The sequence below is a fragment of the Schistocerca serialis genome, chromosome 3 (genome assembly GCF_023864345.2).
Source record: "Schistocerca serialis cubense isolate TAMUIC-IGC-003099 chromosome 3, iqSchSeri2.2, whole genome shotgun sequence".
NCBI lineage: Eukaryota > Metazoa > Arthropoda > Insecta > Orthoptera > Acrididae > Schistocerca > Schistocerca serialis.
Genome location: NC_064640.1, coordinates 543,800,946 through 543,823,377, shown reverse-complemented (window position 1 = coordinate 543,823,377; position 22,432 = coordinate 543,800,946).

Genomic DNA, 22,432 nt, shown 5'->3' with positions numbered 1-22,432 from the left:
TTTGGGTTGCATTCAAAAAGTATTGATATAATCAATCAACCTTAAATAGAATAAGAAGCGAAGTATTGCAGTCAGTTTCGACCTGGAAGGTTGGTAAATAAAATACCCTTATTCTTATGAATTGAAGCCAAAAAGAGGCGTATTACTGTTAATAATATAATTGAACTATAAAGTTCCAATTAAGGAAATGTAAAGCCAATATGAAAGCTGCTAACTTTTTATATTAGCGCTTAAACTCTGTTGTTGTTGTTGTTGTGGTCTTCAGTCCTGAGACTGGTTTGATGCAGCTCTCCATGCTACTCTATCCTGTGCAAGCTTTTTCATCTCCCAGTACCTACTGCAACCTACATCCTTCTGAATCTGCTTAGTGTATTCATCTCTTGGTCTCCCTCTACGATTTTTACCCTCCACGCTGCCCTCCAATACTAAATTGGTGATCCCTTGATGCCTCAGAACATGTCCTACCAATCGATCCCTTCTTCTGGTCAAGTTGTGCCACAAACGTCTCTTCTCCCCAATCCTATTCAATACTTCCTCATTAGTTATGTGATCTACCCATCTAATGTTCAGCATTCTTCTGTAGCACCACATTTCGAAAGCTTCTATTCTCTTCTTGTTCAAACTATTTATCGTCCATGTTTCACATCCATACATAGCTACACTCGATACGAATACTTTCAGAAATGACTTCCTGACAATAAAATCAATACTCGATGTTATCAAATTTCTCTTCTTCAGAAACGCTTTCCTTGCCATTGCCAGTCTACATTTTATATCCTCTCTAATTCGACCATCATCAGTTATTTTGCTCCCCAAATAGCAAAACTCCTTTACTACTTTAAGTGCCTCATTTCCTAATCTAATTCCCTCAGCATCACCCGACTTAATTAGACTACATTCCATTATCCTTGTTTTGCTTTTGTTGATGTTCATCTTATATCCTCCTTTCAAGACACTGTCCATTCCATTCAACTGCTCTTCCAAGTCCTTTGCTGTCTCTGACAGAATTACAATGTTATCGGCGAGCCTCAAAGTTTTTATTTCTTCTCCATGAATTTTAATACCTTCTCCGAATTTTTCTTTTGTTTCATTTGCTGCTTGCTCAATATACAGATTGAACAACATCGGGGAGAGGCTACAACCCTGTCTTACTCCCTTCCCAACCACTGCTTCCCTTTCATGTCCCTCGACTCTTATAACTGCCATCTGGTTTCTGTATAAATTGTAAATAGCCTTTCGCTCCCTGTATTTTACCCCTGCCACCTTTAGAATTTGAAAGAAAGTATTCCAGTCAACATTGTCAAAAGCTTTCTCTAAGTCTACAAATGCTAGAAACGTAGGTTTGCCTTTCCTTAATCTTTCTTCTAAGATAAGTCGTAAGGTCAGTATTGCCTCACGTGTTCCAGTGTTTCTACGGAATCCAAACTGATCTTCCCCGAGGTTGGCTTCTACTAGTTTTTCCATTCGTCTGTAAAGAATTCGTGTTAGTATTTTGCAGCTGTGACTTATTAAACTGATAGTTCGGTAATTTTCACATCTGTCAACACCTGCTTTCTTTGGGATTGGAATTATTATATTCTTCTTGAAGTCTGAGGGTATTTCGCCTGTCTCATACATCTTGCTCACCAGATGGTAAATTTTTGTCAGGACTGGCTCTCCCACGGCCGTCAGTAGTTCCAATGGAATATTGTCTACTCCGGGGGCCTTGTTTCGACTCAGGTCTTTCAGTGCTCTGTCAAACTCTTCACGCAGTATCATATCTCCCATTTCATCTTCATCTACATCCTTTTCCATTTCCATAATACTGTCCTCAAGTACATCGCCCTTGTGTAGACCCTCTATATACTCCTTCCACCTTTCTGCTTTCCCTTCTTTGCTTAGAACTGGGTTTCCATCTGAGCTCTTGATATTCATACAAGTCGTTCTCTTATCTCCAAAGGTCTCTTTAATTTTCCTGTAGGCGGTATCTATCTTACCCCTAGTGAGATAGGCCTCTACATCCTTACATTTGTCCTCTAGCCATCCCTGCTTAGCCATTTTGCACTTCCTGTCGATCTCATTTTTGAGACGTTTGTATTCCTTTTTGCCTGTTTCACTTACTGCATTTTTATATTTTCTCCTTTCATCAATTAAATTCAATATTTCTTCTGTTACCCAAGGATTTCTACTAGCCCTCGTCTTTTTACCTACTTGATCCTCTGCTGCCTTCACTACTTCATCCCTCAAAGCTACCCATTCTTCTTCTACTGTATTTATTTCCCCCATTCCTGTCCATTGCTCCCTTATGCTCTCCCTGAATGTCTGTACAACCTCTGGTTCTTTTAGTTTATCCAGGTCCCATCTCCTTAAATTAACACCTTTTTGCAGTTTCTTCAGTTTTAATCTACAGGTCATAACCAATAGATTGTGGTCAGAGTCCACATCTGCCCCTGGAAATGTCTTACAACTCCGTTAACATTTCTAAAATTTATATAGTTTAAATAAAACATTACATTTTTACTGTAAAAATAATAAATGTATATTTATAAATACCTAAAAGTAAAAATACTTCCTTAACATCTTCAGTGTCATGCTCTAATTATAAGCTATTTAAGTAAACGAAAAATTATACCACCAAAATAAATATTCAAAAAATAAAAGTTAAAAGATAAATCTTAAAAATAGAAATATATCAACCTTGTATATAACTAATTAAATAAATAAATAGTCTATACAAACCTTGACCACCAAATAATTCACCTCAACCATAATCAAACGATTTAGATGAATAATAACCCAATTTTAAAGGAAAATATCTAATAAACTTAGTCGAAATAAAAGGTATAAACCACATAGAACCAGCAAATCTGACAAAAGAAAGTATACTTAAAGAAAATAAATTTGATAAAAATCAAAATTAGAAATAAGATAACCCAAATAAGCACCCAAAACAACTACAGTAATAGTTAAAAACTTTAAATTATAAGGCAAGGCAATCACATGAGGAAGAGGAAAAATTAACCAAGACAAAAGACTACCACCATAAACAGCAACAAACAATAAACCAATTATACCAAAAGAAATATAATAACCCTTATCATCAAAAGAAAATCTAGAAAAAAAATTATTATCACCAGATATTGAATAATAAAATAGACGAAAAGAATAAGAAGCAGTTAAACCAGTAGAAAAGAAATAAAGGAAAAAAATCAAACAATTAATTCATGTTAAACAAACCATTTCAAGAATTAAATCGTTTGTATAAAAACCTGCTAAAAATGGTATACCACACAAAGACAAACTAGAAACATTAAAACAAACTGAAGTTAAAGGCATAAAATTAACAATTGAACCTATAAAACGAATATCCTGAGAATCCTTTAAATTATGAATTATTGAACCTGCACACATAAACAATAAAGCCATAAATAAAGCATGAGCTAATAAATGAAAAAATGCAAGTTTTGGATAACCCATAGCCAAAATTCTTATTATTAAACCAAGTAGAAAGAGCAATAATTTTCTTCAAATCAAATTCAAAATTTGCTCCCAAACCAGCCATAAACATAGTTATACAACCAATTAAAAGTAAGAATCAACCACAATTATAAGTATGTAAAATTGGTCTGAAACGGATTAATAAATAAACCCCAGCAGTAACAAGAGTAGAAGAATGAACCAAAGCAGAAACAGGAGTAGGGGCAGCCATAGCAGCAGAAAGTCAAGAAGAAAAGGGAATTTGAGCTCTTTTAGTTATAGCTGCTAAAACAATTAATATAGTAATAAGCTTTATTTCAAAAGAATTAGAAATAAAATCAAAATGATAAATATAATTTCAACCACCAAAATTCAATATTCAAGCAATAGAAATTAAAATAGCGACATCACCAATACGATTCGAAAGTGCAGTTAACATACCCGCACTATAAGATTTCACATTTTTATAATAAAAAAATTAACAATAAGAAACTAAACCTAAACCATCCCATCCCAATAAAATTCTAATCAAATTAGGACTGATAATTAAAAAACCTATAGAAAGAATAAATATTAAAACAGTAATAATAAAACGATTTATATTTTTTTCTCCCGACATATAATCCTCTCTATAATAAATAACCAAAGAAGAAATATACATAACAAAAGACATAAAAATAAGAGACATTCAATACAAAATTAAAGTCATAACAACCATAGTACCATTTAAATTAAAAAGTTCTCATTCAACAAAAATTCTTTAATCAATTATTAAATAATGAATACCCAAAATAAAAATTATAGTTCTAGAAAAAAATAAAGAAAAAAAACTCAAAGAAGAAATAGAAAACAAATTCACAGCCTAAGATGAAAAATTCATTTCATTGATTCCACAAAACAACATTTTTAATTAAAATACTTAAGCAACCTAAACAAAAAAAATATTCTCCCTTTAAACAAAGAATATTTAAAGGCAATCAATGTAAAAGTAAAAGATGATATTCACGAAAATAACCAAGAGAACAAGTATAAACACCAGAATAATAATTACCATGCTGAGAATAAGAATACATATATAAAGTATAAACAGCTCTAAAAAAAAGACAAAAAAATTAAAGCAAAAGATCTAAAAGAAGATCAAGATATAATTCTATTTAATAATCTAAGTTCACCTACCAAATTCAAAGAAGGAGGAGCAGCTATATTAGAAGATCTCAAAAGGAATCATCATAAAGCCATTCTTGGTATCAAATTAATTATACCCTTGTTAATTAATAATCTTCGTCTACCTAAACGCTCATAAATAATATTAGATAAACAAAATAAACCAGAAGAACACAAACCATGACCAACCATTAAAGAAAGAGATCCCATACAACCTCATCAATTCATAGTTATCAATCCTCCAATAACCATTCTTATATGAGCAACAGAAGAATATGCAATTAAAGACTTTAAATCAACCTGACGAAAACAAATAAATCTAGCAATAACCCCACCAGATAAACCTAAAGACAATCAAAAATAACTAAACTTTAAACCCAAATAAGAAATAACCTTCATAACACGAAAAATACCGTAACCACCTAACTTTAATAAAACACCAGCAAGAATCATTCTACCTGAAATAGGGGCCTCAACATGGGACTTAGGAAGCCACAAATGAACCAAAAATATCGGCATCTTAACTGAAAAAGCAAGATTTATAAACACATAAAATATAAAACAATAAGAATCAAAATCAACCAATAAAGGAAAATATAAAGTATTAGAAAAATCATAAACCATAAATAACACTAATAATAAAGGCAATCTAGCAACCAGAGTATAAAAAATTAAATAAACACAAGCCTGCAACCGTTCAGGTTGATAGCCTCAACCCAAAATCAAAAGTAAAGTAGGAACCAATCTAGCCTCAAAAAAAATATAAAAAGAAAGAAGACTCAATCTAGCAAACGAACAATAAAGCATAATCATTAAAATTAAGACTATAAAGACAAAAAAATTAGAATGATAAGAACTTAAATAAACTGAACCTCTAGCAGTAATTATTAAGGAACAAATTCAAAAACTGAGCAGAATCAAACTAAAAGAAAAATAATCAATACCAAAATAATATCTAATCATATTCAAATCTGCATATGAATAAACACAAATCATAAAAACAAAACTAGACAGAAACATTAAAGAATGAACCAACCATCAACAATTATTGACCAAGCAAAGAGGGATCAAAAAAATAGTTATAAATAAATACTTTAACATAAAGATAAACCAAAAGAATTAAAAAAATTATTTGCATGAGAACGAATTATTGAAACTAAAATAGAAAGACCTAAAGCCCCTTCACAAACAGAAAAAACCAAAAAAATAACAGGAAAAAAATAATCATAATCAAACTCAATAAGAAAAACAATAACCAATATAAATAAAGAAAGAACAATATATTCTAATCTCAAAAGAACCATTAATAAATGGTTACATTTAGAAGAAAAAACATAAATACCAGCAAAATAAATCAATAAAGAAGTAAAGACAGAGAATATAAACATTAGATTTAATAGTTTAAAAAAAACGCCGGTCTTGTAAACCGGAAATAAGTCCAGCCCCCACTTTTAAAACTTCAGAGGTAGAAACACTTTCCATCATCGGTCCCCAAAACCGATATTTTTATTAAACTAACCCCTGAAATGATCAAAATAATAAATATATCACTATCAAACGTAATAAATATTAATTTTATTAAATTAAGACACCCAATATCAATAATGCTTTTCATTATCCTACAAACTTTTCTAGTTGGACTAATAAGAGGAACAATAATGGAAAGATACTGATTATCATATATTTTATTTTTAACGTTTCTTGGTGGTATATTAGTTCTATTTATTTATATTACGAGAATTGCATCAAACGAAATATTTCAACCTAAATCAATTACGATAATTATTACCTTAACAATATGAATATTTATCATATCAACATTAATTATTTTAGTTATAACAATATTTATAGACTTTTTCAAAAATACTGAAACTATAAATGTTGATAATTCAATCAATTATCAAGAAATAATGTAGATAGGAAGAGAAGTTTTGTAGAGTTGTTGGTCATTAAAAAGGAGAGGATTGATACCTCTATAAATGGGGTATGAACCCATTAACTTGTTTAGCTTACCTTTTTACATTAAGATGTATGATGCACATTAGTTTTTGATACTAAATGAGGTAATTTAATTCTGTCTTATGTAATTTTGAATGAAGGTAATTTTATTAACTTGATTTACCCTATCAAGGTAACCCTTTCGTCAGGCACTTTATTAATATTTAATATATATATAAAATTTTTTTTTTAATTTTGTTTATGTATTATTTTGGTTATTTCTAATTAATTTATCTCGGTTAGGATAATTTGAAAATATATTATATATAATAAATAATTTACATTAATATATTACATATAAATAAATTTAAATACCTATAATGTTAATTTATAAATATTAAATGATTATTTTAATACATTTATTTACCTAGGATTATAGCTACTTATGTTTGTAGCTTAAAAAAGGTCATTATATTAAAAATTATATTATAAAATGTAATTTAATATTAAATATTATTATAATTGGATATAATAAATATAATCAATAATATTAAATATAAAATTTAATATTAATATATATAATTATATAAATTATAATTATATGATTTTATATATTTTTTCTATAATTAGATTATTTAACTAATTAATATTTAAGTTAACTTAATATAAAGTTTATTTTATATTAATACCATATTACATTCATTTACATAATTATATAAAAAAAGGGTCCAAATAAGGTAGGTTTTGTTGGAATTCCTCAACCCTTTAGTGATGCTATCAAGTTAATTTGCAAGGAGCAGCCAATTCCTATTTACTTAGGATTATAGCTACTTGTGTTTTTAGCTTAAAATAGGTTATTAAATTATAAATTATTTAATAATATGTAAATTAATATAAAATATTATTATAATTGGATAAAATAAATATAATCAAAATTATTAAATAATAAATATTATATTAATATAAATAATTATATTAATTATAATAATATAATTTAATATATTTTCTATTATTAGATTATTTGACTAATTAATATTTAAGTTAACTTAATATAATGTTAATTTTATATTAATACCATATTACATTAATTTACATAATTATATAAAATATATTTATTATATTATTTAATCTTTCTTAATTATTAGTGAAGAGAAAGATTAAATAAGAAGGAATATAATACATTTATTAGTATACATGTTCCATATTAATCTTTATTTATATATAATGGAGAAGTTGTTGTGGTTATTCGAGGGTGCGTTTGTTTCTATTTGCCTTTTTTTGTGTTTTTTTCTTTTTTTTCTTTAAATATTTGAATCCTTCATTTTTTCTTATTTTAATAAATTTTCAAATTTCTTATTTTGTTTCCAAAAATTTTATTGTTCCACGTTTTTCACTTTTTCTTTGTATTTTATGTTAGTTTTGTTAAACTAAATGTTCTATTTTGCAGTAATTAGATTTAATTATCAAGTGATTTTGGATTTAGCAATTGATTTAGTATCGGCATAATTTGTGCCAGCAGCTGCGGTTATATGAATGATACAAGTGAATATTATTGGTTAAAACAGTTGTTTATATTTTTAGGGTTAAAATATAAATTTGTAAGTTGAAATGTTAAAATTTAATTATAGCTCCTTTTATGAATCTGTGAAATTTGAATAATAAACTAGGATTAGATAACCTATTATTTTAAATGTTAATTATATTTACCAGGGTACTATTAGTTAAGGTCTTTAAACCCAAAGAATTTGGCGGTATCTCATTCCATTCAGAGGAACCTACCCCGTGATTGATAATAAACGATTTACTCTACTTAATTTATTTGTTTGTGTATCTCCATCATCAGAGAATCATTTTAGAGTTATAATTCTCAAGATTTATAATTATAAAATATTTCAGGTCAAGGTGCAGCTTATAGTTAAGAGGAGGTGGGTTACAATAAATTTTTGTTTATAAAGGATTTGATGGTGAAATACTATTAATGAAGGTGAATTTGATAGTAATTTAATTTATTTAATTTAACTGATATTGGCTCTGAGGTGTGTGCACATCGCCTGTCGCTCTCATTATTGATTATTCTTTTTATAATTTTAATCTAGTTTCAATTTAGATGAGATAAGTTGTAACATAGTAGATGTACTGGAAAGTGTATCTAGGAAGAGTTTCAAGATATAACTTATTAGTAAAGTGTTTCATTTACACTGAAAATTTTTCTGTGCAAATCAGGATATCTTGATTATTTATTTTATTATATTTAATTTTTGTTTATTTAATTATTTAATAAATTTAATTTTTTGCGAATTTTTTCTTAGTATATTTTGTAGAATTGATTTTTTAGATTATAGTTTATTGGTAATGTAATTGTTTTATGAAATATTATTTTAAATTTTGAAAAGTAGATTTTATTTATTGTACCTTTTGTATCAGGGTTTATCAAAATTATAGTATTTACTTTACTTGTCTCGATTTGGGTTGATTTATAAATAATTTATAGTTAGTGTATCATTATTAATATTAAATTATTTATAGAAATGAGATGTTAATCGTTTCCCAAGATATCTAGTTTCTTAAGAAAATATTTAATTATTTGAAGTTAATTGTTTTTATTTAATTTTTTTGGTAAAAATATTAACTTATTTATTCTTTAAGGGATAAGCTTTGAAGTTAATAACCTATAATTTGTTTTATAAAATATAATAGTAAGCTTTAAACCAGCTATCTCTAAGATTACGTTTTAGTTCATTATCTTTATTTTTGATTTTATAATTATTTTTGGTTTTTTATTAAGATTATAAATTTAATTTTAAAATTTTTGTAATAATGATAGAATTAGTATATTTATTTGTATATAATTTTTACCTTGTGAATTTATTATAAGGAACTAAGCAAAATTGATTTCCACCTGTTTATCAAGAACACGTTCTCTTGAAAATACTTTGAGGTCTGGCCTGCTCACTGAGCAGATTTTTAAAGAGCCATGGTATTATCACCATGCAAAGGTAGCATAATCATTAGTCTCTTAATTTGTGGCTGGAATAAATGGCTTGACGAGAAATCAACTCTCTCTTAATAAATTTTTGAATTTAACTTTCGAGTCAAAAGGCTTAAATTTTTCTTTAGGATGAGAAGATCCTATAGAGCTTAACATTTCATTTTTACATAGTTTTTTGTTTGTCTTTCTATATTTAATGATGATGTTTTGTTGGGGTGACATGAAGAATAAATAAACTCTTCATTATTATATCATTTATTTATGTTTGTTGTTTTGACCCATAATTTATGATCATAAGATTAAGTTACCTCAGGGATAACAGCGTAATTGTTTTTGAGAGCTCATATCGACAAAGCAGATTGCGACCACGATGTTGGATTAAGATAAATTTTGGGTGCAGTAGCCCAGTAATTAGGTCTGTTCGACCTTTAAATTCTTACATGATCTGAGTTCAGACTGGCGTGAGCCAGGTCGGTTTCTATCCTAAGATTATTAATTCATATTAGTACGAAAGGACGATATGGTTGATATATTTTTTATTTTATAGATTAATACTAATTAAATTACTATTTTGACAGATTAATGTGTTGAATTTAGAATTCATTTATGTAGATTTTTTCTGCAAATAGTATTGATACTTTATGATTTATTTATGTTTATTTTGAATTTACTTTTATTAGTTATTTGTGTTTTAATTCGTGTTGCTTTTTTAACTTTATTAGAGTGTAAGGTTTTAGGTTACATTCAAATTCGAAAGGGTCCAAATTAGGTAGGTTTTGTTGGAATTCCTCAACCCTTTAGTGATGCTATCAAGTTAATTTGTAAGGAGCAGCCAATTCCTATTATATCTAATTATTTACTTTATTACTTTTCTCCTGTTTTGAATTTAATAATTTCCTTGGCTGTTTGAGTGATTTTCCCTTACTTAACTTATATGTGTTCTTTTTCTTATGGATTTTTGTTTTTTTTATGTTGTACTAGATTAGGTGTTTATACTGTTATAATTGCTGGTTGGTCTTCAAATTCAAATTATTCTTTACTAGGTTCTCTTCGTTCTGTTGCTCAAACAATTTCATATGAAGTTAGTTTGGCTTTAATTTTATTATCTTTAATTACTTTAATTGGTAGTTTTAACATGTTTGATTTTATAAATTATCAGCTTTATTGTTGATTTATTATTATTTCTTTTCCTTTAGCTTTAGCTTGTTTTGCTTCTTGTTTAGCTGAGACTAACCGTACTCCTTTTGACTTTGCCGAAGGTGAATCTGAGTTAGTTTCAGGTTTTAATATTGAATATGGTGCAGATGGTTTTACTTTAATTTTTTTAGCTGAGTAGACTAGAATTGTTCTAATAAGAATATTATTAGCTTTAATTTTTTTAGGTGGTGACTTTTATTCTTTTTTTTTTTATCAAGCTTGCTGTTATGTCCTTTGGTTTTATTTGAGTTTGTGGGACATTACCACGTTTTCGTTATGATAAGTTAATGTACGTAGCTTGAAAACGTTTTTGGCCATTATCTTTAACTTTTTTTATTTTCTTTGTTGGTTTAAAGATTTTATTTGTTTCATTTATTTAGTGAAATTTTTTAAGAAAAGTTAATAGAAGAGTTAAACTTCTAGTTTTATGTTTTCAAAACATATGCTTTTCCTAAGCTAATTAACTTATTATTCTTTAATTAATTTAACTCATGCATTTGCAACATGTACATTAATTCATCTTAAACAAACCATTTCAAGAATTAAATCCTTTGAATAAAAACCTGCTAAAAATGGTATGCCACACAAAAACATACTGAAGTTAAAGGCATAAAATTAGCAATTGAACCTATAAAACGGATACCTTGAGAATCCTTTAAATTACGAATTATTGAACCTGCACACATAAACAATAAAGCCTTAAATAAAGCATGAGCTAATAAATGAAAAAATGCAAGTTTTGGATAACCCATAGCCAAAATTCTTATAATTAAACCAAATTGTCTTAAAGTAGAGAGAGCAATAATTTTCTTCAAATTAAATTCAAAATTTGCTCACAAACCAGCCATAAACATAGTTATACAACCAATTAAAAGTAAGAATCAATCACAATTACAAGTATCTAATATTGGTCTGAAACGAATTAATAAATAAACCCCAGCAGTAACAAGAGTAGAAGAATGAACCAAAGCAGAAACAGGAGTAGGGGCACCCATAGCAGCAGGAAGTCAGGAAGAAAAGGGAATTTGAGCTCGTTTAGTTATAGCTGCTAAAACAATTAATATAGTAATAAGCTTTATTTCAAAAGAATTAGAAATAAAATCATAATAATAAATATAATTTCAACCACCAAAATTCAATATTCAAGCAATAGAAATTAAAATAGCAACATCACCAATACGATTCGAAAGTGCAGTTAACATACCCACACTATAAGATTTCTCATTTTGATAATAAATAACTAAACAATAAGAAACTAAACCTAAACCATCCCATCCCAATAAAATTCTAATCAAATTAGGACTGATAATTAAAAAACCAATAGAAAGAATAAATATTAAAACAATAATAATAAAACGATTTATATTTTTTTCTCCCGACATATAATCCTCTCTATAATAAATAACCAAAGAAGAAATATACATAACAAAAGACATAAAAATAAGAGACATTCTATCCAAAATTAAAGTCATAACAACCATAGAACCATTTAAATTAAAAAGTTCTCATTCAACAAAAACTCTATAATCAATTATTAAATAATAAATACCCAAAATAAAAATTATAGTTCTAGAAAAAAATAAAGAGAAAAAACTCAATGGTTAGCTTGATAGGGTAAATCAAGTAAATAAAATTTCCTTCATTAAAAATTACATAAGACAGAATTAAACTACCTCATTTAGTATCAAAAACTAACGTGCATCATACCTTAATGTAAAAAGGTAAGCTAAACAAGCTAATGGGTCCATACCCCATTTATAGAGGTATGAATCCTCTCCTTTTTAATGACCAACTACTCTACAAAACATCTCTGCCTATCAACATTAATGATAGCAACGATCCTGTCCATTTCATCAAACTCCTGAATTGGGGTTTGAATAGGACTTGAGGTCAACTTACTTTCATTTATTCCACTCCTAACAAGAAATAAAAATATAATAATAAATGAATCATCAATTAAATATTTTATTGTCCAAGCAATAGCATCGACAATACTATTATTTTCAGTTTTGCTCATTCAAATAAAGTATCCAATAGGATGAGAAACAGAATTTATTCCATCAATAATAATTAGATCTAGAATATTATTAAAGATCGGGGCTGCACCCTTTCATTTCTGATTTCCAGAAGTAATAGGAGCTTCAAGATGAAATAACTGCTTAACACTAATAACATGGCAAAAAAGTGCCCCAATAATGGTATTATCTTATTGTATTCAACTAAGAACTTTCATTTGAACAATTATCATTCTAAGAATTATTATTGGGGCAATAGGTGGTTTAAATCAAACATCTCTACGACAACTTCTAGCATATTCCTCAATTAGACATTTAGGGTGAATAATCAGATCCCTAACAGTTAGAGAAAACATTTGAGAACTATACTTTATTATTTACTCACTATTAAGATTAATTATGGTCTTATTATTTAAGCAAATAAATCTATTTTTTATAAACCAAATTTATTCAGCCAGAAATATAAAAACTGAAATTAAATTCATAATATTTTCATCTCTTTTATCCCTAGGTGGTTTACCACCATTCCTTGGATTTCTACCAAAATGAATTGTAATGCAATCATCGATAGAAAATAACATAACAACTATTATGACAATTAAGGTTGTATTAACTACAATTACACTGTATTATTATATACATATTAGATTCTCAGCCCTAATTATGTCATACACAGAAAATTCATGATCTATAAAAATAAAGTCTCAAAAATCAAGAATTATTCTTCCTATAACAGTAATAATTTCAACAATAGGATTAATCTCAACATCAACCTTAATCTCATTATACTAAGGACTTAAGTTAACCAAACTAATAACCTTCAAAGTTATAATTAAAAGAATAATCTTTTAGGCCTTAGTAAAATTTTACACCTCTAGAATTGCAGTCTAGAATCATAATTGAATATAAGGCCTAAAGCATGGTAAGACGGAAACATCTCATAAGTAGATTTACAGTCTATCACCTTAAATTCAGCCATCTTACCGCAAAAATGATTATTCTCAACAAACCATAAGGATATTGGTACTTAATACTTCTTATTTGGAGCATGAGCAGGAATAGTAGGAACATCAATAAGAATACGTATTCGTGCTGAACTTAGTCAACCAGGATCTCTAATTGGAGATGACCAAATTTATAATGTCATTATTACAGCCCACGCATTTGTAATAATTTTTTTTATAGTAATACCTATTATAATTGGTGGATTTGGTAATTGACTCGTACCATTAATAATTGGTGCACCAGATTTAGCGTTCCCACGAATAAATAATATAAGTTTTTGATTACTACCACCTTCACTAACCCTTCTTCTTACATCTTCTATAGTAGATAATGGTGCTGGTACAGGATGAACAGATTACCCTCCTCTTGCAGGAGCTATCGCACATGGAGGGGCAACTGTAGACCTAGCTATTTTGCACTTCACTTAACAGGTGTATCATCTACTCTTGGTGCAGTAAACTTCATTAAAACAGCAATTAATATACGATCAGAAAGTATAACTCTAGATCAAACACCTTTATTTGTCTGATCTGTAGCTATTACAGCCCTTCTCCTCCTTTTATCGCTTCCAGTATTAGCAGGGGCTATTACTATACTATTAACAGATCGAAATTTAAATACATCATTCTTTGACCCTGCAGGAGGGGGTGACCCAATTCTATATCAACACCTATTCAGATTCTTTGGACACCGAGAAGTTTACATTTTAATTCTGCCGGGATTTGGAATTATTTCTCACATTGTATGTCAAGAAAGAGGAAAAATTGAATCAATTGGAACATTAGGTATAATTTATGCTATATTATCAATTGGACTAATAGGATTTATTGTATGAGCACATCACATATTCACAGTAGGAATAGATGTTGACACACGAGCATACTTTGCATCAGCAACAATAATTATTGCTGTACCTACAGGAATTAAGGTATTCAGATGATTAGCTACACTATATGGAACTAAATTCAAATTCAATCCACTTTCATTATGTGTTATCCATAGGAGCAGTATTCGCAATCATATGAGGTGTTATTCAATGATGCCCATTATTTACAGGATTAACTATAAATAATACATGATTAAAAATCCAATTTACAATTATATTTATTGGAGTAAACTTAACATTCTTCCCTCAACACTTCCTAGGACTAGCAGGAATACCACGACGATATTCAGACTATCCAGATGCATATACAGCATGAAATGTAGTATCAAGAATTGGGTCTACAATTTCTATTGTAGGAATCATTATATTCATTGTAATTATATGAGAAAGAATGGTTAAAAACCGGGCAATCATATTTAGAGCTAATATAAGAAGATCAACAGAATGACTATAAAATAATCCACCTGCAGAACACAGTTACTCAGAACTACCATTAATTTCTAGATTCTAATATGGCAGATTAGTGCAGTAGAGTTAAGCTCTACAAATAAAGGTTTGACCTTTTATTAGAAAAATTCATTAATGGCAACATGATCAAATTTATCCCTTCAAGATGGAGCTTCACCATTAATGGAGCAACTATCATTCTTCCATCATCATACTATGGTCATATTATTATTAATTACAGTAATTGTAGGTTATGCCCTAAGTTACATATTATTCATTGCCTATACAAACCGAAACATACTTCACGAACATTTAATTGAAACAATCTGAACAGCACTACCAGCAATTACACTAATTTTTATTGCACTCCCATCATTACAACTACTATATTTACTTGATGATTCAGTAGACGCAATAATCACAATTAAAACAATTGGACGACAATGATACTGAAGATATGAATATTCTGACTTTATAGATGTGGAATTCGACACTTATATAAAAACAGAACAAGACCTAGAAAACGACGGATTTCGACTTCTAGATGTAGATAACCGAACAATTCTACCAATAAATACGGAAGTACGAATATTAACAAGAGCATCAGACGTTCTACACTCATGAGCAGTACCTGCATTAGGGGTTAAAATTGACGCAACGCCGGGCCGACTAAACTAAGGTACATTTACAATAAACCGACCTGGACTGTTCTTTGGACAATGCTCAGAAATTTGTGGAGCAGACCACAGATTCATACCAATTGTAATTGAAAGAACGTCAGTAAACTTTTTTATCAAGTGATTATCTAAGATAATCTAAGGAGTTAGTTAAAATATATAACATTAGAGTGTCAATCTAAAATAACTAAATAATTAGTACACCTTGAAATACATCAGATGACTGAAAGTAAGTAATGGTCTCTTAAACCAAAAAATAGTAAATTAACGACTACTTCTGATGGGGAAATTTAATCCAAATCCCTCAAATATCCCCTCTCATATGATTCTCCCTATTTATTATATTTTATGCTACATTAATTTTATTTAATCAAATAAACTTTTTCTCATTTAAACCAAATCTTATTAAAAGAGCAGAAAAAAGAACAATTGATATAAAGAACTTCAACTGAAAATGATAACAAACTTATTTTCAACAGTTGATCCATCAACTAATATCTTCAATTTATCATTAAATTGAACTAGAACATTCTTAGGATTATTAATAATCCCATCAATATTTTGACTTACACCATCACGAATTAATATTATTTGAAATAAACTAAACTTAACCTTACACAAATAATTTAAAACACTACTACGACCAAAATCATTTAATGGAACAACAATCATCTTCATTTCAATCTTTATTATAATACTATTTAATAATTTCATAGGATTATTCCCCTACATCTTTACTAGAACAAGATATTTAGCATTAACATTTGCAATCGCTCTACCTATATGATTAAGATTTATGTTATTTGGATGAATTAATCATACCAATCACATATTTACACACCTTGTCCCCCAAGGAACACCACCTGCATTAATATCATTTATAGTATTAATTGAATCAATTAGAAATGTCATTCGACCAGGCACGCTAGCAGTACGACTAGCAGCAAATATAATTGCATAGTATTAACATTACTAGGAAATACAGGAGCATCTATAGCAATAAACTTAATTTCACTATTAATTATTGGACGAATACTGAAACGTCCCCTTTGAAGAATTATACATAACTGTGCTTATACTGACACACAATATTTTGTTAGCGCAACGCAATCTGACTTTCAAAATTCCCTACAAAAGAATGGCCCTGACTAACATTAAACTATACCTTTCACAAATCACTTACCTCACAAATATCTTCGCTGCTCAAGCTACTGCAATACAGCAAGCGCCACTACTGCCGGCTAAATAAAAGATTCAAACTATGGATGGCACTAACTACTGATAGGGATAGTTAGCAAATGAAAGATATTAATAGAGAACAAACAATGTATTTACCTTGATATCATCATATATAAATATAGCAGTTCATGAGAAATTTCAAAACCCCGCTATCTCTCTCCCCACATCCACCATTGCTGGCGGCTCACCTCCAACTGCGCAACGCTATGCGCTGTTCACAGCCAGCTGCCTAACGCTACAATGGCGAGTATTACAACAATGCAAAGCAGCCACAGACTGCACACAGCATAGCCAGTGATTTTCATACAGAGGTGGCGTTACCAATAAAAAAACCTAAACAGCCAGTTACATAGCCCCCATGCTCCCCTCAAAAAATTTTACAAATTGGTTTGGGCAGAGGCCAATACAGATTTGAAAAAATTTTCATAATTACAATAACAAAGAAATCAATTGCACACACTTATTGATACAATGTTGGTCAAATGCTCAAATTTTCTCACAGTCCATAAAGACAGTCCTGATCGTTCATCTAGGTAAAATAGTAGTGTTTTCCTCAAAGTCTGAGCAGTAGAAGAAAATGCACACGGAAGTAGTGGATTTCCATGCAGTCTTGAAGAAGTAGCGTTGTCCTTCCAACGGAAAGACAGTGCTGACTCTTGACATGCTGACAGATAATGCGCCACAACAGAGCAAACCCACAGCAGAGTCAGTCGAAGTTTTGAAGAATATTGGTGGGTAGGTCATCACAGAGCAGACGTACTGTAGTCCTGGTAGAGATGGCCAGCAGCCATCTGTTGTGACTGTGCAGGTGCACAATCACCACTGAAGAGTCTTGCGGATAATGTAGCAAGTCCATAAACCACCACTTGTGCACTCACAAAGTTTTTGGAATTGTCCTTAGAACCAGCAATGCTGTTATCCAGTCCCTTGCTGAATCATTAACACACGTGCAAACACTATCAGTCCCTACTTCTCACATATTGTCCTTATACTATGACCAACGGAAATGTGTGCAGTGAAATGAATGCTTACAAGTTACTTAGTTTGATAAACTGGTGTCAATTACAATTTTATAACATGAGAATACAATAACAAAGGTACAGAATACATCATTAAAAACATAACAATACAGATAACATTTGTAGTACAGGCTTTACAAAAGAATCGAACTAACATATACATCAGTGGAATTATGACATGAGTACATACATAAAAGATCACAATAACTTTAGAAAAATCAACTTCACACATGGGCATTAAACAGAACAGAATTAATAATGTCTAACATCTTTACAAAGTAAATAACATATTATTAATGCCAATTATATTCGAGGATAACAGTATTCCTCATCATAGAGAATGTAGCTTAATATTAAAAGAAGAAAAAATTCTATGAAACTACACAGAGACAGGAAGAAAACAAATACACAAGTGTACACAAACACATAGTGGGATAACACCAATAGGAAAGGACAGGGTTCGTTCTCAGTGTAACATTTGGTACTGCAGTCCAACCCAAAACTTCATATATCTTTCCTCTTATTTCATCCTTTGTTTCCACCAAAAAAATTCTATCTAAGCATGCTTTCTGTATTTATATGTTGACACATTTCTTACCTCAACATTTATTTCCAAGAAAATCCTACCTAAACCTGTTTTCTGTACTTTTTTTCGTATAACTTCTCAATGCATTTCTTCCAATTCATCGCAACTCATTCTCTTAGAGGCTACCCCCTCTTAAGCTAACTTAAATCTACTGAGCTCAGATGCTAAACTAAGGGACGAGGCAATGCAGCAGCACAAAATAAGTAACACAAACAGCAATGACCAAAAAAATGGAAAATTGCAAAGCAAGCTACAGTAAATCTAAATTACCAAGCAATGCAACATTACAACTAATATGAGCCAATGTGCAGCAACAAGAAAAATAAATCAGTAGTAAACTGGCTTAGCAGAGTAACACAAAGTCAAATTCAGTAACACTATGCCTGGCAAACAGCAGTAACTTACCCGTATACCTAAACTTGACATAGCTCAAGCAGAAAAAATATTACAGTAAAAACAACAATGCAGATATGGGAAATGTATATTCACATCTTAATGTTTATGTAATTAAAGTGGTGCACCACAAATTATTCTACAAAAGAAATTACCAAGTACTTGAAAAGAAAGTTATAGATGCAGTTACTGTTATTAGTCCCTTCTTATTGTTCTCTCCATTCCAAGAGCTCCATTTTCGAAGAATGTGGATCAGAAAATAATTATTTAATAAATCTGTTGACAGAAAGTGTTCACATTAGCAGATGCATTTAAGTTTATTTTATAAAACCAATGCTGCAACACAGCAGGAAACCAGATATTAAACAAAATGAGCAATCTCTTAACTACAAAGACAATAGATGTAAAATGTTTCTAATCATTTCATTAGGCATTTTAGTAAATATCATAAATTACGAGCTCCACAGTATGCTTTCAACAAGGAAATGTCAATAGTGAGGACAATGGCCTCCCCTTTCTTTTATTCTACCTGTGCTTCTGATGAGGCACTCACTAATGACTTGTTCTCCCGGCGTCTGACACAGCTGCGTGCCCATGACGCATTACGTGCAGGTGGTCACTTAACTTTCTTATGGAAATATTTACGTCAGCAGTTTCCACTACTGTGACAGTCTCATATACAAAATTTCACGGGTCGAGAATTTGCGTTGCAAATGTGTAGAAACAAAACCCTATAAATATAATTGTCCAAATAAAATATTCGTCAGCATTGTGATACAGTCACGCATTTACGCACATTTCATAACTCTTAAAGTGCGCTTCTTGGTTTCCAACATACTTCTTATTCCTCATATATGGTAGCATGATCTTATTGATCATAAACATATCTCAACAGCATAGTACCCATCGTCGTCGTAATAATATCATAACATCTCAGTCAATTCTCAAAATCGTCGTAGCTTCCTCCAATAATTTCAAAACCTAAAAAAAATTCTCTGCTCATTTCAATAGTGTCATCTACCTCAAACGTACTTTAAAAATCAGGATCCCATACCAAATATATCATTCAAAGCTCTCATAGTATCACAATGGTTCCGAAAAAATATGAGCATTTCACAAAGTACAGACAAAATACAATTTCATAAGTGTGAAGTTATCCAACTGTGTAATTGCGTAAACATCTGTCACTGATGTAATAAAAAAAAGTTTATCTCTCAGTTACATGATCAGATAGCGGTGTAATATGTGTGTTAGAGAAATATGGTACCGATGTGTAAAGTTGTATAAGCAAATACCAAATTAGCTAGGGCTCCTTGTGTGTGCCAAACACATGATACACAAAGTAAGCGTGTACCGCCCTGAGGATTAATGTAATTATACCCTCAGGTGTTACAGATTACAACAATGGAATGAAATGTATTACGGAAAACCTTTGTATCATTGTCCTTCAAATATCTTTAAAAATAAATGATTTAAGTACAAAATTAATCACTCAAACACATGTCCTGCAGCGCTAAATGTGCGTCTTGCTGTAAGATAATCTCTGTGAAAGTGTCGTAGTTATTGTCCTCTGAAAGCTAAGTTCTTCAGAAGTCAATGTACTTACCTCATGATAAACAAAAGTGAAATGCTTTATGTATAGATATCTTAGTTATTACGCTTATTGCCATGATGAAGAAAGTACTGTGCTGTAACGTCTTGTTGTGCTACGGAAAAGGCAATCTCATTGTAGCTATACCACAAAGGTTACTACTAAAACATGTTTTACTTTCCAGAATAAAACAGAAAACTGTGCAGATATAAAACAGAAACACTGCAAAAGCAACATTGTAAATTGTCACTCATTAGTAGCGTCGTGATAAAATCGTGTATCTGTCACATAAACTAACCACTGTGCCATCTGGTATCTCACTGAAAGTACTTTAAATCCAGAATATATTTTCAAGTAAACCAAAATGTTGCATTAAAATCTCATTAGCAGTACTGGTAAATGTTCTAAGTATGTAAGCCTTATAGTCGTTCCATAATCGTGCAACTAACAAGCAAGAATGTACACACACAATAACACTGTGACGTCTGTTCACTATAACAATGCATTCGTCATTTCTGTTTAAATAAGTTGTCTTGGTTGTTGATTGGATATTTAACTTCAAACATTGTTGTATGTTAACAGATTCTAAGTCTGACAAGGCATATTAGTAATGTGAAGCGAAAAGTTATATGGCAAAGACAAAGTTAAAAAGCAGATTATCTTTCAATAAACGGTTTTACATGTGAAATCTGGTGTAAACCTTTACTCTTCATAGTACGCAGAGTTTCAACTTGAATACAATTGTCATGCGGTATATGTCGGTAAAGAATACTGGAATTTTTCTCAAGGTTAGCGTCTATGTTATTTTTCTCTGAGCCAGCCGGCGCACGTGGGTGCCTGCGGCGCGAGTCATTGCCTGTCTCTTTGTTGGCACGCGTTGTTATTGGGATTTGGAGACCTAACTTCTACAAATTCACCGTGACGAGAGGGCCCTGCTCTGTTTGAATCCCGCCAGTTCTGATGCAATTCAGGTCTGTCGTTACGATCATATCGTCTGTCGTCATGTCGGTAGATTCCATAGTTTCTTTCTTGTCGGTCACATGGTGGAGAATTTCTCCCTGAATCGTAACTGCGCGCTGGTCCGTTGCGTCTAAAGTTATTCTGTCTCCCTTGATAATATTTATTTTGGTTCCCATATTGTCTGTTTCTCTTATTGTCTCTGTGATAGTCATTACCACGGAAATGCGATCTTTCTCTGTAACTATTACTCTTCCAGCGGTTGTCATAAGGGTGGTGTCTGTTTTGGTCACGATTTGTGTTGTGAGAATAGCCTTGTCATGTCAAGTTATTACTTCTTTCATCGCGGAATTGCGACGGATGTGACCGGTAATTGTTTTGTTCCTGGTTTCGCGTTCCGCGATTGTCAGTGTCAATTTCTAATTCTTGTAAGAGTCCCTGAAATGCTTCAATGTCGTCTTTGCAACGTCCTGCCAAAATAATATGTCGTAAATGTTCAGGCAGTTTGATTAAGCAAATGTGGATGAGTTCTGAGGGGCTGTATGGGTTTGAAAGATACTGATTCTTATGCAACATGTCTTCAAAATATTTCATAAGACTGGAAAATTCAGATTGTTCGAAACGTTTTATCATTATGATGCTATGTTTTACTCGGTCTTGTGTGGCTTAAGAGCAATATGCTGAGAGGAAGGCATGGTAAAACTCTCCTTCACTGTGGCAATCGTGAATGACCGATCGCATTCTTACAGCTGGTTCATTCTCTAAGTAGCCACACATAAATTCTAATCTGTGCTGTAATGACCAGTTGGGAGGAAAACAATGAGACAATTGATGAAGCCATGCTTGTGGATGAATGTCCTTGCCAGAATTCTT